We start from the raw sequence: 19,275 nt of genomic DNA on the forward strand, positions 1-19,275 counted from the left end.
TTGGTGACGCACACTTGTCGAGGACAAGTGGGAGATTGTTGGGAAATGTGTCCTCAACAATAGTGCGATCACATGATTTAAATATCATTATTAAATCTCATTTCAAGAATACGGAAGGGATGATACATTACATATATATAGTCAACTGGTCCACACATATCGGTAATGATTGGCTGGCTAGAGTTTGACATTACTGTCGTGCGACGGTGGTGATCAGTTGATCCCTTGAGGTCACACCTAAAGGACGATTCCCTTAATTGAAAAGGTTAATTAGTTGTATACCGATACAGATTAATTAATTCCTTAAAATTGAACAATTCGATTTGTGAGAAAGAGAATAGTGATATCTTATTGTAATGGGATTAAATAAGATTTATTTTAGTAATAAAATGCTTTGTTGCTAAAATTATTTATTGTTTGAGAAACAATAAAGATAAGAATGAATGGTTAATTATAATTACAAGAAGTTGTGAATTATAACTATATGACCCATTTTATTTATGTGATCAAGTATCACTAGTCAATTTGTTGTATATAATTTAATTAATTCATGAAATGGTATTTATGTGATAAATATGCATTAAATTAATTAATAACATGTATCATGTAACATGTGACATATTGTGTGACAAGTGACAAATTGACAAAATAAAATGGTAGTCCATTTTACATATGGACCGAAATATTGTAGATAGTGGAGGATAGTGGGTGTATTATTTTAATGCCTAAAATTATTATAATCATACCTATTATTGCATAGCCTTACACCTACAATATTGGTAAGACAAAAAGGGAAAGCAAGATGCTCTCCTTTGGCCTTGAGTGGGCCGGCTCTACTACTCCAAAAAGAGGAGTTTTAGTTCTTTTATATGATTATTCTTACACAACCATTCAATACACATGCAAATGTTCATGTATCCTCTCTTCTCTCTCTTTTATTTTCATCAAAAAGATGAGATTATAATCTAAATTGTTCATATAAATTACTAAGATTACTAGAAGTAGTATATGAGTATTAGTAATAGATTTTAAGGTAAACTACAATACAAACATCTAGTACATGTTTATTTGTGGGATTAAGGGATTGTCTTGGGTGCTACTAATTGGAGGGCTTCTAATTTGAAGTCAAGAATGTTCATCCATTAATGGAAAGCTCAAGAACTAACAAGAAGGAGATCTTGTTAGTGCCCATTATGACCGAAATCCTTATGGTGAGAAAATGTTTTCTTATCTTATTTTATTAATGTTTGCATGCATAAAATCCACATTTAATTTTATGACAAATTAATTTTAACATATATGAGTATGTTAGTATGTATATAGATCTACATTTCCATCACAGTGTTGCTGAGCTATACCTAAAGGAAATTGTGAGGCTTCATGGAGTTCCAAAGACAATTGTTTCAGATAGAGATACAAAGTTCATGAGTTACTTCTGGAAAACTCTATGGAAGCTGCTCAAAACAAGACTGTTGTTCAGTACTTCTCACCACCCCCAAACAGATGGCCAAACTGAGGTCACCAACAAAACCCTGGGTAGGATTCTGAGATGTCTTGTAAGCAAGAGTCTAAAAGATTGGGACATCAAGTTAGAAGCAGCAGAATTTGCCTTCAACAGATCACCATCAACTGCTACTGGTCATAGTCCTTTTGAGGTTGTCTATGGGATTAATCCACTAATGCCTGTAGACTTGTCATCTGTACCAAGAAATGAGGTGAATCATGATGCTAAGGCCAGGGGCGAACAAGCTGCTGAAACTCCATGACACTGTGAAAAGGGAAATTGAGAAGACCAATGAGAAGTACATGAAACAGTCCAAGGTACATCAGAAAAGGAAAGAATTTGTTCCAGGGGATTTGGTCTGGGTTCACTTAAGAAAGGAGAGTTTCCAGCAAGAAGAAAGAACAAGTTAATGCCAAGAGCTGATGGCCCCTTTGAAATTATTGAGAGGATTGGTCCAAATGCCTACAAAGTGGATCTACCAGGAGAGTATGAGGTGCATGGCACTTTTAATGTAGGTGACCTAAGTCCATATTATGAGGATGCTGAGGGGGAGGAGTCATCAGGCTTGAGGACAAGCCCTGTTCAACCAGGGGAGGTTGCAGCAGAGAGCCACCGACCAGGACACCCCACAAATGCAAGCAGCCAAAACAAAGACCACACCCATTTCAGGAAGCAACCAAACTGGGCTAAGTTTAGTGGCTAATAGGTACGAGTACAAGCCCAACCACCAGCTGCCACCATGGCCAGCTGGTTGGTCACTAAACTAGGCTCAGAAAAGTCCTAGGGGTCCAAGGGAAAATCACAATGCAAGTCCTAGAAAACCAAGTCTGGACAGAATCTGCAAAGCAAATGACAAACAACAAAAGCAAACTTTCCATTTTGGCTAAACCATGAGGAAAAACCACACAAAGAACTTTTGGCTTGTCTTCCCATATACCAGATACAACCTAGAGCCAATTTTAATGCCAAGGACTCAATCATTTCGTCCTCAAGTGCCTACATTCAACAGAAAAGCCAGCAATGCAAAGAAAGGACCACAACCGTCACTCACACTGCATTTCTCTTTTGTTTTCATTCCAGTTTACAATTAAGAGCTTTTAAACCGTTGTAATATTGTACTTGGACTCTTACCAGCATGTGAGGAGGGATCCTGACCCTTGGATGTAGTTTTCTTTCAAGTTTGTAACCTAAAAAGACCTATATAAGGACCTCAACTCGATCGTTGTAAACACGGTGATTTATGAATGAAACCGAGAATTCTCTCAAATTTAAACCTCTTAATCTTGTGCTTAGTCTGTAGATTAGAGTCAGGCTTGATAATAAACTGTGCTTAGACTGTGGTTATTGATTAAGTACTGTTAGTAGAGTATAAACTTTCTGTCTTTGAGACTGTGGTTAGTTTAGCTTTTGTTTGTTTTAGTTGAGTCTTTCCTGTGTTTATCTGTGGAATCTCTTAACTCTAACACCCCAAATTGTTAGCTTAATTCCCTGTGAGAATTCTGTGGGTTTTACAGTTGATAATTATATCCAAAGTTCCCTCCTTTCAGTCAAATCCCAGAACTATCTCATTCACTGTCCATTTGTGTCTATCGTCGGTTCGGTGGAGTATTTATGCTACTTTGAGTCTCCTACAAATCCTAGAAATTTACTCAGAGTTAGTTCTCATATCAAAGTAATTTCTTGCCAAGTTTCATGATTTTAGGAGGTCAATTCATAATTTTATTAAATAGTACAAGTTTATTGCATTCCTGAGATCTTGTCTTTTTCTATTTGGTTTGTTTGTTGTTTTTTGTCCGAACCCTTGGACATTACACGCAAATTGGTATATCGAGCAAGGTTTTAACACGATTCTATCTTGTGTTAGTCTTGGGAAGGAAAGTGAGTTCATTTTTACCCTAACTACAACAAAACTACAAAAAATAACCCATGAGTGAAGAGAGATTTTCGGTATTGAGACCGGGGTGGATCGAGATAGCGGGAAGAATCAATGAACTGGTGAATATTGTCAACACTCTTGCAGAAGGAGTTCCTAACATGCCACCCTACAGAGGCAGAGGCAGGGGTAGAGGCTTTGTTGGAGCAGGAAGAGGACAACCATACCACCAGGAATATGGAGAAGACATGTCGAATCGATGAATCTATGGCAGAGGGCATCTACATGGAAAGAGACAAAGATATAAAGGTAGAAATTCCTGATTTCCATGGTAGTTTAAACCCCGAAGATTTGTTAGATCGGATTAGAACTGTTGAGAGAGTCTTTGAATTTAAGGGATATATCGACAGAAAGCTTTCAAAGTTTCTATCCTTAAATTCAAAGGTTATGCCTCACTTTGGTATGAAACCCTGAAAAGCCAGAGAATGAGAGAAGGCAAGGAACCCATTAAATCTTGGCTAAAACTTAAAAAGAAATTGAAGGATAAGTTCATAGCTAAAGATTACACACAGGATATGTTTATCAAGTTAACCCAGCTGAAACAAGACCAACAATCTGTTGAGTCTTATCTTAGGAGCTTTGAACAACTTACCCTACAATGTGAGATCACTGAAAAGCCTGAACAGAAAATTGCTAGGTTTGTTGAGGGCTTAGATCCTAAGATTGCTATAAGAGTTAGAATGCAACAAGTCTGGTCCTTTGATGAGGCAGTCAACCTGGCATTGAGAATTGAAAAGATGGGAAAAGCCAAGGTCACTGCTTCCAAACCCCTTACCAGATCCACTTTCAAACCTTTTTCTGGGGTTAGGATTGGAGAAACTCCAAAACTTGCAACCCAACCAACACCAAACAAGGGGAAGAGTCATGTGAATCCTAGAACCAACACACCTGTGACTGATGGGAAAATTAAATGCTTCCAGTGCCAAGGGTATGGCCATTTTAGGAAGGACTGTCCTTCTAAGAGAACCTTGACAGCAATGGAAGTAGAACAGTGGGAGAGGGAAGGTTTGGTTCAGTATGAGGAGGATGAGACCCTGATAATGGAGGAGGTGGAGACTGAAGGAGAACCAGAACAAGATGCAGTTGTGGCCCCCCCTGATACAGGTCACAGCTTAGTCTTGTGGAGGGTCATGCATTCCCAACACTCACCTCTAGAAGCTGATCAAAGATCCCTGATATTCAGAACCAGATGCACAGTCCAGGGGAGGGTTTGTAACCTAATCATAGATGGGGGAAGTTGTACAAATGTGGCATCAAATGCCATGGTTAGTAAACTCAACCTGACAACTCAAGAGCACCCAAACCCTTACAAGTTGAGATGGTTGAACAAGGGAGCAGAAGTAAGGGTGGACAAACAATGCTTGGTTCCATTTTCTATTGGGAAAGTGTATAAAGATGAAGTCTTGTGTGATATTGTCCCAATGGATGCCTGCCACCTACTCCTGGGAAGGCCATGGGAGTATGACAGGAATACCACTCACCATGGGAAGGATAACATCTATAGTTTCAGGCATGAAGGCAAGAAGGTCACTCTGACCCCATTACCACCCAACCAGAGAAACTATGGAGGTCCAAGTATGCCAGAGGAGGGCAATGGTGTGCTATTTCTTTCTCAAGCGACCATGATCAAAGAAATGAAGCAAGAACAACCTGTCTGGGTGTTACTATCCAAAGAAGTAAGCAAGGAAGGGAGCCCTGAGATGCCTGCTGAAGTTAGGCCATTAATTCAGAGGTATAAGGAAGTATTTCCAAGAGAGCTGCCTAGTGGGTTGCCACCATTGAGGGGCATTGAGCACCACATTGACCTTGTTCCAGGCTCAGTGCTTCCCAACAGGCCAGCTTATAGAAGTGATCCAGCTGCTACCAAGGAACTGCAAAGCCAAATTGAGGAACTTATGAGCAAAGGATTTGTCAGGGAATCACTCAGTCCTTGTGCAGTCCCTGCTCTACTTGTTCCAAAGAAAGATGGGACATGGAGGATGTGTACTGACAGCAGGGCCATTAACAACATCACTGTCAAGTACAGGTTCCCAATATCAAGGTTGGATGACATGCTAGATGAGCTCAGTGGTGCCATGATATTCTCTAAGATTGATCTCAGGCAAGGGTACCATCAAGTCAGAATAAGGGAAGGAGATGAGTGGAAGACTGCCTTCAAAACTAAACATGGACTATATGAGTGGCTTGTGATGCCATTTGGTCTTTCTAATGCACCAAGCACCTTTATGAGACTGATGACTGAGGTGCTAAGGCCATGTTTAGGCAAATTTGCAGTGGTCTACTTTGATGATATCTTGGTTTACAGAAGAACAAAAGAGAGCACTGAAACATCTTGAAGTCGTATTCGGGATCCTCGGGGAACAAAAGCTATTTGGCAAACTGGAAAAATGCACTTTTATGGTTGAAGAAGTGGCATTCCTAGGGTACATTGTCTGCGGGAGGGGAATTACAGTTGATCGGGACAAAGTTGCAGCCATTCAATCATGGCCTACTCCTAAAACAATCACTGAGGTGAGGGGGTTCCATGGATTGGCCTCCTTTTATAGGAGATTTATCAAGAACTTCAGTTCAGTTGTTGCTCCAATTGCGAGTGTATGAAGAAAGGAGAGTTCCACGGACCGAGAGTGCTCAACAGATCCTCCGAAAGGATCAAGAAATTGATGTGTGAGACTCCTATTCTGAAATTGCGGACTTTGATCAACTCTTTGAAGTAGAGTGTGATGCCAGTGGGGTAGGCATTGGTGCAGTCCTGATCCAAGCTCGAAACCCGTAGCTTACTTGGTGAGAAATTGAATGGAGCTAAATTAAAGTATTCTACCTATGACAAGGAATTTTATGCAATTATCGGGCGAGTCATGCATTGGAGTCACTATTTGAAGCCAAAGCCATTTGTGTTACACTCTGATCATGAAGCTTTAAAGTATATAAATGGTCAACACAAATTGAGTCACAGGCATGCTAAATGGGTGGAGTACTTGCAATCATTCACCTTTTCCAGCAAGTATAAAGAAGGAAAACAAAATGTAGTGGCAGATGCACTATCAAGGAGGCACTCCTTACTGTCAACTATGGGAACCAGGGTCCTTGGTTTTGAGTTCATGAAAGAGATGTACAAGGAAGACCCTGACTTCTCTAAGGAGTGGATCACACAGTTTGAAGGGCATAGGGTCCCAGGGAACAAATACTTGCTGCAAGATGGATTTCTATTCCAAGGGAACAAGCTCTGTGTTCCAAGGGGTTCATACAGGGACCTCCTAATCAGGGAAGTCCATTCAGGAGGTTTGGGAGGGCATTTTGGTGTTCAGAAAACAATGGACATACTACAGGAACAGTTCCATTGGCCAAGAATGATGGGGGATGTCCAAAATGTGCTCAGAAGATGTTCAGTGTGTCAAATGGCTAAGAGTTCCTTCCAAACTGGCCCATATATCCCATTACCAGTACCAAGTAAGCCATGGGAGGATGTGAGCATGGATTTTATTGTTGCATTGCCAAGGACACAGAGAGGAAAGGATTCAATCATGGTTGTTGTTGATAGGTTCAGTAAGATGGCCCATTTTATAGCTTGCAAGAAAACAGAAGATGCTGCCAGTGTGTTGGGAAATGTGTCCTCAACAATAGTGCGATCACATGATTTAAATATCATTATTAAATCTCATTTCAAGAATACGGAAGGGATGATACATTACATATATATAGTCAACTGGTCCACACATATCGGTAATGATTGGCTGGCTAGAGTTTGACATTACTGTCGTGCGACGGTGGTGATCAGTTGATCCCTTGAGGTCACACCTAAAGGACGATTCCCTTAATTGAAAAGGTTAATTAGTTGTATACCGATACAGATTAATTAATTCCTTAAAATTGAACAATTCGATTTGTGAGAAAGAGAATAGTGATATCTTATTGTAATGGGATTAAATAAGATTTATTTTAGTAATAAAATGCTTTGTTGCTAAAATTATTTATTGTTTGAGAAACAATAAAGATAAGAATGAATGGTTAATTATAATTACAAGAAGTTGTGAATTATAACTATATGACCCATTTTATTTATGTGATCAAGTATCACTAGTCAATTTGTTGTATATAATTTAATTAATTCATGAAATGGTATTTATGTGATAAATATGCATTAAATTAATTAATAACATGTATCATGTAACATGTGACATATTGTGTGACAAGTGACAAATTGACAAAATAAAATGGTAGTCCATTTTACATATGGACCGAAATATTGTAGATAGTGGAGGATAGTGGGTGTATTATTTTAATGCCTAAAATTATTATAATCATACCTATTATTGCATAGCCTTACACCTACAATATTGGTAAGACAAAAAGGGAAAGCAAGATGCTCTCCTTTGGCCTTGAGTGGGCCGGCTCTACTACTCCAAAAAGAGGAGTTTTAGTTCTTTTATATGATTATTCTTACACAACCATTCAATACACATGCAAATGTTCATGTATCCTCTCTTCTCTCTCTTTTATTTTCATCAAAAAGATGAGATTATAATCTAAATTGTTCATATAAATTACTAAGATTACTAGAAGTAGTATATGAGTATTAGTAATAGATTTTAAGGTAAACTACAATACAAACATCTAGTACATGTTTATTTGTGGGATTAAGGGATTGTCTTGGGTGCTACTAATTGGAGGGCTTCTAATTTGAAGTCAAGAATAGTGCGATCACATGATTTAAATATCATTATTAAATCTCATTTCAAGAATACGGAAGGGATGATACATTACATATATATAGTCAACTGGTCCACACATATCGGTAATGATTGGCTGGCTAGAGTTTGACATTACTGTCGTGCGACGGTGGTGATCAGTTGATCCCTTGAGGTCACACCTAAAGGACGATTCCCTTAATTGAAAAGGTTAATTAGTTGTATACCGATACAGATTAATTAATTCCTTAAAATTGAACAATTCGATTTGTGAGAAAGAGAATAGTGATATCTTATTGTAATGGGATTAAATAAGATTTATTTTAGTAATAAAATGCTTTGTTGCTAAAATTATTTATTGTTTGAGAAACAATAAAGATAAGAATGAATGGTTAATTATAATTACAAGAAGTTGTGAATTATAACTATATGACCCATTTTATTTATGTGATCAAGTATCACTAGTCAATTTGTTGTATATAATTTAATTAATTCATGAAATGGTATTTATGTGATAAATATGCATTAAATTAATTAATAACATGTATCATGTAACATGTGACATATTGTGTGACAAGTGACAAATTGACAAAATAAAATGGTAGTCCATTTTACATATGGACCGAAATATTGTAGATAGTGGAGGATAGTGGGTGTATTATTTTAATGCCTAAAATTATTATAATCATACCTATTATTGCATAGCCTTACACCTACAATATTGGTAAGACAAAAAGGAAAGCAAGATGCTCTCCTTTGGCCTTGAGTGGGCCGGCTCTACTACTCCAAAAAGAGGAGTTTTAGTTCTTTTATATGATTATTCTTACACAACCATTCAATACACATGCAAATGTTCATGTATCCTCTCTTCTCTCTCTTTTATTTTCATCAAAAAGATGAGATTATAATCTAAATTGTTCATATAAATTACTAAGATTACTAGAAGTAGTATATGAGTATTAGTAATAGATTTTAAGGTAAACTACAATACAAACATCTAGTACATGTTTATTTGTGGGATTAAGGGATTGTCTTGGGTGCTACTAATTGGAGGGCTTCTAATTTGAAGTCAAGAATGTTCATCCATTAATGGAAAGCTCAAGAACTAACAAGAAGGAGATCTTGTTAGTGCCCATTATGACCGAAATCCTTATGGTGAGAAAATGTTTTCTTATCTTATTTTATTAATGTTTGCATGCATAAAATCCACATTTAATTTTATGACAAATTAATTTTAACATATATGAGTATGTTAGTATGTATATAGATCTACATTTCCATCAATCGGTATCATGAGCCACGGTTGTTTGCATGCAAATTGGTTAAAAGTTTTTCCGAGTTATATGAATAACAAAATAAAACTTGTAAAATTTGTGTTATTATGATATATCACGAAATAATTACATGGATGTTAATATTTCTGGTCCTAAAGTGTTTTAGGAATTTTTGGTTAATTTTTCGGATTTTTATTGTTCATATTTAATAATAATGACATTTAAATGTGATTTTATGAGTAAAAATGTCATTTTTGGTCGAAAATTAGCTATACTTCGAATTTTCACTTGGTTTTTGGATATGTTGTTACATATATTATTTTGAGATAACCTGCAAATTTTCATAATTTTTGGACTTGTTATGCTCGAAAAATGAATTTTTCATTATTAAATTCGGATTTAAGAGTAAAATAGGTTAATATGAGTTAAATTTCGAATCTGGTCATAGAAAATTAATATGTTGTCACATGCAATTTTACAAGATGTGTGTAAAATAATTGGCTATAAAGAAGTCTTTTAGCATGATTTATGAATTTTTGAAGAAAAATGGCATAAATAGTGACATTATTAGTTGAAAATTAATAAAACATAATCTATGACTTAGGAAAAACGTCTAATGTTGCATTTTATTATATTTTTCAGATCTAAAATTGAAAAGTTAATGAAAATAATTTTTCCATGTTTTTATGATTATTTTATTAAATATCGATAAACCGCAACATTGTTTTTCCGGAAAAATTTCGAAATTTTTAACCTAAGATTTTGAACATTATGAGTGTCATGGATTTTTTCCAGAATGTTCATGAATTTAAATTTCAAATTTTGAATTTATTTGAAATTTTTGGATTTATTTGAAGTTTAATAGCTTATTTTTGTAATTTTTGGTCCATTTATGAACAATTTTGTAAATAAAAGTTAATTATGGTCAAATTACTAGTGAAGACTATATTTTGAGTCCTAAAAGGTTAGGGTAATTAACTTATGCATAAATATGAGTTTGTGCATTTTTGTGATTATAAAATGTTGAAATCACGCAAATCCGTAAAAACCGAGTAATATACGATATTGGCTAATTAAAAGGCGATTTAGCATAAAAATTGAGCATGTTCATACATATTATAATGCTGCATTTTTCCTTTATGATTGTCATAATTTTAATTTATGTAATTTTGAATTATGTAATTTTACTTAGTATGGCCTTAGATTTAATTGGTATTTCCCGAAATGTATGGGAATATCGATTCGGTTGTAATTTTATTTGTGATCTCGTATCACCGTTTTGTAATTTAATAGATTTATTTTATTTTAGTTACAAATGTATAATAGGAAATTATGTAATTTATTATGTAATTTTATTCATTCCGGAGTTCCCAAAGATGGATTTCTTCAAGAATGGCGATACATAAAGACGGTGTTACCTCGAGATGCGTGCCACAATCGAAGTTCAAGGGACCAATGGAGTTGGTTTCCGAATATGTAATAGTTAAAGAGTTTTTCTATTTTAGGAAAGGCCATACTAGGATTTATTTATTTTTATGCTTGCATTTTATTTTATGTCACATGCATTGCTAAATCGCCATAACTAAACATGCATTGTCATTTTATCGAGTTCTTCGACCGTGTCAATTAAAATTATCGTAGTTCACCGCTTTAGTTCACTTAAAACGTGATAGATAATAAATTGACATGACCTCTCGCTAAAACAATTAATTGAGACATAGCCTTACCAAATAGTAGAAACCATGAAAACCTATTTCGCGAGGGAGTGCGCTCGGCCACACCGGGGTACAAACCTTGTTACGTAGGGGAAGTGGGTGATGAATGTTAATCCACCGAATTCATGTTGATAAGGGATGTATCGGCTACCCCGTGCCCAAATTGATGTGGGTTTGGATAATGGACACATTTATTCGAAATTTGGATTGAACTCAACAAAAGTATTTGATAAGGGATGTATCGGCTACCCCGTGCCCTTGTTGATGTGTTTTGGGCTATAGATAAATATTAGCGTAATTTTATCGACCAAGAGTTCTAAAAGTAGAATCGATTAAAAGGTAAATCCACCGAGTTATATTAATGAAGGTTGCATCGGCTACCCCGTGCCTAAGTTGATATGAATTTGGGTCTTGGAATCATTTATCATAGTTGGGTAGAGGTCACTATGTAAATGCTATACTTGTTTACAAGTATTTATAAAACGATAAATGTTAAAGTTTTCCACTATTCCGTTTTTATATTGTTCTATTTCTTTGCCACAATTCATATACGATATCATTTCGTTTTTTCAAATCTCCATTAAAACATCGTAACTAAAGACAAATATGAATTTGCTTCTAAAACCTCAAGTGAACCATTGCTAAGGATCTCTTGTAAAGAGTATAGATTAAAGTTATTCATTATCAAACAGGTTTTTGATTCTTGACTAACACATCTACTTGCAATGGATTGTTATTCATATACTTAATTGAATTAAGTATCTTGAAGCGATAAATTGTTTTGGTAATTAGATTTGTTGGAATTCGTAATTGACCAAAATAATCGCAACCACTTCGATAAAAGTTTTAAGACTAAAACGAACAAATGAAGAGTGAATCTTCATGAATTCAATTTTGCTTCTCAAAGCAAAGACTCATTGAAATGAGTGGGAGCATTCTCTTAAACCGTTAAGATGAGGACGAGGTTCAAGAAGTAAAGATTATAATGGAATTGATACAAGGTAATGTTAAAGGTAAAGTTGTTGAGAATGACGATACTAAACCTATCAATGCCGACCGATAAAGTTTCCATTGTCTTAAATGTTAGACACGAGAAAGGAAACTACCCCAAATTATTGAAGAATCAACAAGTTAGTTGTGGGACATCTAATGGGACATTCTTCTTTAAAATGTTTATTTGATTAAACATAAATTTTGCTAGTACTACTTCGTCAATATTAGAAACCAGTGGAGGTTTTCATCATTATGTTTGATACATAGGATGATTAGAATATGACGACTAGCAACAATGAAGTCGAGAGATAGAGTAATTGTGTACTCAATCTAGTTTTGGATTTAAAGTTGTACTTAATTATGACTATTAAGTGCATAAACTCTAAATAAGAATATAAACTTGTTAAGATACAAAAGAGGTTTTCACTTTTGTGACCCTATACACCACAATTTGATGTATGGCTAGCCCATTATCAAGGTGATTATATTCTAAACCAAACTAGAATGATATATCATGTAGATGATGTAAGATTCAAATTGGTAACCCAAGATTAAACCTTAAATTTTGGAATGATGAACGCAAAGAGTTATCGAGTACTCTTGAAACCATTAGATTGTTAATGGTATATGCGTATCTTGTATTCAAAGCAAGATATCTCGTGCCTTTTTGGTTGAAAAAGGAGATCGAGATTGTAAATCATTTATCCAAAATAGGTTGATCATTTTCTTTTACCAACGATTTAAGTTGACACTAGTATGTTCACTTAATAAGGTAAATAGAGAAATCTTTGAAGAATTTCAAAGAGTTCAAGGAATCACGATTTAGTCGTGATGGGATTATCAAAGTGAAGACTTTGATATAAGCCAAAGGAAATGTGATATTGTATCACAAATTAATCTCTCTTAGCACACGTTATGGAATAATGTGTGATTGGATATGAATTCAAACGCTATTCGATATGGTTTGGACTTCGATCAAGTTACTTTGAGTTACTTGATCCTTTTGGGGATTTTATCATTTTGTCTAGATTATTTTTCCACTAAATCGAATCATATGTGATATGAAATGGTAAGGGTACCATGTTTGTAAGTTTTCACAAGAAACAAATGCTCATTTTTCCCTCTTAAATTATCACAAGTACGACGGGTTTGCGGCTCGTGAAGCTGTCTTTCTAAAATACAAGTATATTTTTAGAAGACAGAGTGGGAGAAATTATTCAAGAGCCACAAAGAATGCCACAGAGAATGTTATGTCGCAAGAAACTGGTCTTTCTTGGCTACATGAGACGTTTTGTGTAAGACATTGTTTCTTTAAAACCTAGGAGGTTAAATTCGTCACTTGTCAAAAATGATGAATTCATGCTACTTTTAAGAAAGTAAAGAGCTTATAACTTACAAAGAAATTGATTGATTCAAGTTGATTACTTCTGGAAAGTAATGAACATATGACTTACATAAGAGTGTTTAAGTCACAACTCAATACAAGGCTTAGAGCCATGAAAATCCGAAATAAAAGGCTTGATTAGTGACAAAGGGTTTTGCACTAATAAAGAGATATTTCAAAGTAAGATTGGTTGCAAAGGGTTTTGCACTAAGTTGAAATGCTTAAGTCTATTAGGATCTTCTTAGGGATTGTGTTTCATTATGAGGTTATGAAATACATAGCGAGTAAATCTAAAACCCACTTCTTCAATAGAAGGAATGTATTCAATACATATCATGAGTTTAGTAGATTCTTGCAATCCTAAGATAATGTGAAACTTAAGAGAGGGTCTTAAGTAGGACATCAATGAGTTAGAATCAACATTTTGATCATGTGATAAAACATTTCTCGATAAGTCAAGAAGTTGTGTTTATACATGGAGTTTAGTGGGAGTTACGAAATTTTTAATTAGTCCGATATGTGGATGACATATTGATCATTGAGAATGATTTAAGACTTTTGGAGTATTATAATACATCTTGAATATCCGGATTTATGAAGATAAATCCACATGATATTAGCGTCAGTAAAAAGTCTTATGTTGATAAGATTCATGACTAGTTCAATTAAATTGAACATATTTGATTGATTCCATTTGCTTCCGCTGCCGGATCAATTAAATGAGTAATGATGTATAACACTTCATATACTTTGAGTATGATGAACTGTTTTCAAAATCGAATTTAAGTAATCTTTACCAAGTAAGGTATAAAGATTACCCTTAAGTGCTTGCAGAAGCATTAAGGAAGTAAAGCAAAGTGTTTATGATGCAATATTGTGTAAGGGTGTTACACAAGTGACAATTGACAATTGAGGTTGCGCATGGTTTCTGACAAAACCATAATCAAAACACATTAGGATGGTTAAGATACCATTGTGGCTATAATAATTAAGAAGTAGATTTTCTAGAATCGTTCTAGGCAATAAAGAACAATGAGAGATATTTATAACGGAAATTGAGTACACTTGCAATCATGAGATGTGCAAGAGGATGAGTACCGCACAATCGAGAAAACAAAGTGGGAGCTATTCTTAGGCTAAGAGGGCCTATGTCTTGATTGGATCTCGACACGTACTCAGAAAGTTTTGTAATGCAAATGTGTACATTACAAAAAGGAAAACGAGTATGTAGTAAGGTTGAGTAAGGTACAAGAAGTTGATAAAACCTACTAACCAAAGCCTTCTCAAAGGCTAAACATGATGAGTCATGTCATTTCAATTGAATTGAAATGAACAACTACGTACAAGATCAAATTAGATTATAGAATATGAAATAGTAATCAGGCATTGACTATTCATATGTGATAATCACATTTGTCGTTCGAGTTTTTATTTTAAAACTCTTTTATTATACTTTGTTACATCCAAACGGGTTGTGGAAACAATTGAACCCCGTTAAAGTGAACACGGATTAACATTGTATTCGCCCATAGTCACTTGTATGAGGTGACGTCTCGAAGTGACTAGAGTGTGATGCGATTGATGGCAAGTTCAAGTGCCATAGAGTCATGTGAGATGACTAGTCGATCACATAGGCAGATGTTAGGAACACTTTGTCGGGCAGTGACCGCTTATAGAGTTCGGCAAATTTATATAGCCTGGTCGTGGCGAGAGCTACTATAGTATTCAAATGAGTCGATTCTTTTGACTAAAGACTATTCACCTAAGATGGCTCGATTCTGATTAACTTTGATTTATGTTACTACGACCTTCGTAAATGGGGTCAAATGGGCATATTTTGGGTTATGATGGTGTGGCTAGTCGAAGGGAATGAGTGCGATAGGAATTGTCCATCCCCTTGTCAGGTTATAACAATATCTCAGGGCCACTCGAGGAGTAATGAATTGTAAATGCGTGGCCACGCTCGGAAGGTATCCAGAGTGGATAAATCCGGTCAATCGGTTATTCTCCAGATCGAGGAAACCACTCTCGATATGATCACTTGCAAGTACGACTGAAAGAGACCTTGCATTGAGTGGGAGATAGTAATAGGACAAGAGAATTGGTGACGCACACTTGTCGAGGACAAGTGGGAGATTGTTGGGAAATGTGTCCTCAACAATAGTGCGATCACATGATTTAAATATCATTATTAAATCTCATTTCAAGAATACGGAAGGGATGATACATTACATATATATAGTCAACTGGTCCACACATATCGGTAATGATTGGCTGGCTAGAGTTTGACATTACTGTCGTGCGACGGTGGTGATCAGTTGATCCCTTGAGGTCACACCTAAAGGACGATTCCCTTAATTGAAAAGGTTAATTAGTTGTATACCGATCTGATTAATTAATTCCTTAAAATTGAACAATTCGATTTGTGAGAAAGAGAATAGTGATATCTTATTGTAATGGGATTAAATAAGATTTATTTTAGTAATAAAATGCTTTGTTGCTAAAATTATTTATTGTTTGAGAAACAATAAAGATAAGAATGAATGGTTAATTATAATTACAAGAAGTTGTGAATTATAACTATATGACCCATTTTATTTATGTGATCAAGTATCACTAGTCAATTTGTTGTATATAATTTAATTAATTCATGAAATGGTATTTATGTGATAAATATGCATTAAATTAATTAATAACATGTATCATGTAACATGTGACATATTGTGTGACAAGTGACAAATTGACAAAATAAAATGGTAGTCCATTTTACATATGGACCGAAATATTGTAGATAGTGGAGGATAGTGGGTGTATTATTTTAATGCCTAAAATTATTATAATCATACCTATTATTGCATAGCCTTACACCTACAATATTGGTAAGACAAAAAGGGAAAGCAAGATGCTCTCCTTTGGCCTTGAGTGGGCCGGCTCTACTACTCCAAAAAGAGGAGTTTTAGTTCTTTTATATGATTATTCTTACACAACCATTCAATACACATGCAAATGTTCATGTATCCTCTCTTCTCTCTCTTTTATTTTCATCAAAAAGATGAGATTATAATCTAAATTGTTCATATAAATTACTAAGATTACTAGAAGTAGTATATGAGTATTAGTAATAGATTTTAAGGTAAACTACAATACAAACATCTAGTACATGTTTATTTGTGGGATTAAGGGATTGTCTTGGGTGCTACTAATTGGAGGGCTTCTAATTTGAAGTCAAGAATGTTCATCCATTAATGGAAAGCTCAAGAACTAACAAGAAGGAGATCTTGTTAGTGCCCATTATGACCGAAATCCTTATGGTGAGAAAATGTTTTCTTATCTTATTTTATTAATGTTTGCATGCATAAAATCCACATTTAATTTTATGACAAATTAATTTTAACATATATGAGTATGTTAGTATGTATATAGATCTACATTTCCATCACAGTGTTGCTGAGCTATACCTAAAGGAAATTGTGAGGCTTCATGGAGTTCCAAAGACAATTGTTTTAGATAGAGATACAAAATTCATGAGTTACTTTTGGAAAACTCTATGGAAGTGCTCAAAACAAGATGTTGTTCAAGACTTCTCACCACCCCCAAACAGATGGCCAAACCGAGGTCACCAACAAAACCCTGGGTAGGATTTCGAGATGTCTTGTAAGCAAGAGTCTAAAAGATTGGGACATCAAGTTAGAAGCAGCAGAATTTGCCTTCAACAGATCACCATCAATCGCTCTCGGTCATAGTCCTTTTGAGGTTGTCTATGGGATTAATCCACTAATGCCTGTAGACTTGTCATCTGTACCAAGAAATGAGGTGAATCATGATGCTAAGGCCAGGGCAGAACAACTGCTGAAACTCCATGACACTGTGAAAAGGGAAATTGAGAAGACCAATGAGAAGTACATGAAACAGTCCAAGGTACATCAGAAAAGGAAAGAATTTGTTCCAGGGGATTTGGTCTGGGTTCACTTAAGAAAGGAGAGTTTCCAGCAAGAAGAAAGAACAAGTTAATGCCAAGAGCTGATGGCCCCTTTGAAATTATTGAGAGGATTGGTCCAAATGCCTACAAAGTGGATCTACCAGGAGAGTATGAGGTGCATGGCACTTTTAATGTAGGTGACCTAAGTCCATATTATGAGGATGCTGAGGGGAGGAGTCATCAGGCTTGAGGACAAGCCCTGTTCAACCAGGGGAGGTTGCAGCAGAGCCACCGACCAGGACACCCCACAAATGCAAGCAGCCAAAAACAAAGACCACACCCATTTCGGGAAGCAACCAAACCTGGGCTAAGTTTAGTGGCTAATAGGTACGAGTACAAGCCCAACCACCAGCTGCCACCATGGCCAGCTGGTTGGTCACTAAACTAGGCTCAGAAAAGTCCTAGGGGTCCAAGGGAAAATCACAATGCAAGTCCTAGAAAACCAAGTGGACAGAACAGAAGCAAAGAAATGACAAACAACAAAAGCAAACTTTCCATTTCTGGCTAAACCATGAGGAAAAAGCACACAAAGAACTTTTGGCTTGTCTTCCCATATACCAGATACAACCTAGAGCCAATTTTAATGCCAAGGACTCAATCATTTCGTCCTCAAGTGCCTACATTCAAGAAAAAAGCAATGCAAAGAAAGGACCACAACCTGTCACTTTGTCACCGCATTTCTCTTTTGTTTTCATTCCATTTACAATTAAGAGCTTTTAAACCGTTGTAATATTGTACTTGGACTCTTACCAGCATGTGAGGAGGGATCCTGACCCTTGGATGTAGTTTTCTTTCAAGTTTGTAACCTAAAAAGGCCTATATAAGGACCTCAACTCAGATCGTTGTAACACAAGTGATTTATGAATGAAACCGAGAATTCTCTCAAATTTAAACCTCTTAATCTTGTGCTTAGTCTGTAGATTAGAGTCAGGCTTGATAATAACCTGTGCTTAGACTGTGGTTATTGATTAAGTACTTGTTAGTAGAGTATAAACTTTCTGTCTTTGAGACTGTGGTTAGTTTAGCTTTCTTTGTTTGTTTTAGTTGAGTCTTTCTGTGTTTATCTGTGGAATATCTTAACTCTAACACCCCAAATTGTTAGCTTAATTCCCTGTGAGAATTCTGTGGGTTTTACAGTTGATAATTATATCCAAAGTTCCCTCCTTTCAGTCAAATCCCAGAACTATCTCATTCACTGTCCATTTGTGTCTATCAGTCAGTTCAGTGGAGTATTTATGCTACTTTGAGTCTCCTACAAATCCTAGAAATTTACTCAGAGTTAGTTCTCATATCAAAGTAATTTCTTGCCAAGTTTCATGATTTTAGGAGGTCAATTCATAATTTTATTAAATAGTACAAGTTTATTGCATTCCTGAGATCTTGTCTTTTTTCTTTGGTTTGTTTGTTGTTTTTTGTCCGAACCCTTGGACATTACACTCGCAAATTGGTATATCGAGCAAGGTTTTAACACGATTCTATCTTGTGTTAGTCTTGGGAAGGAAAGTGAGTTCATTTTTACCCTAACTACAACAAAACTACAAAAAATAACCCATGAGTGAAGAGAGATTTTCGGTATTGAGACCGGGGTGGATCGGATAGCGGGAAGAATCAATGAACTGGTGAATATTGTCAACACTCTTGCAGAAGGAGTTCCTAACATGCCACCCTACAGAGGCAGAGGCGGGGGTAGAGGCTTTGTTGGAGCAGGAAGAGGACAACCATACCACCAGGAATATGGAGAAGACATGTCGAATCGATGAATCTATGGCAGAGGGCATCTACATGGAAAGAGACAAAGATATAAAGGT

Source organism: Silene latifolia, chromosome 11, assembly GCF_048544455.1.
Source record: "Silene latifolia isolate original U9 population chromosome 11, ASM4854445v1, whole genome shotgun sequence".
NCBI lineage: Eukaryota > Viridiplantae > Streptophyta > Magnoliopsida > Caryophyllales > Caryophyllaceae > Silene > Silene latifolia.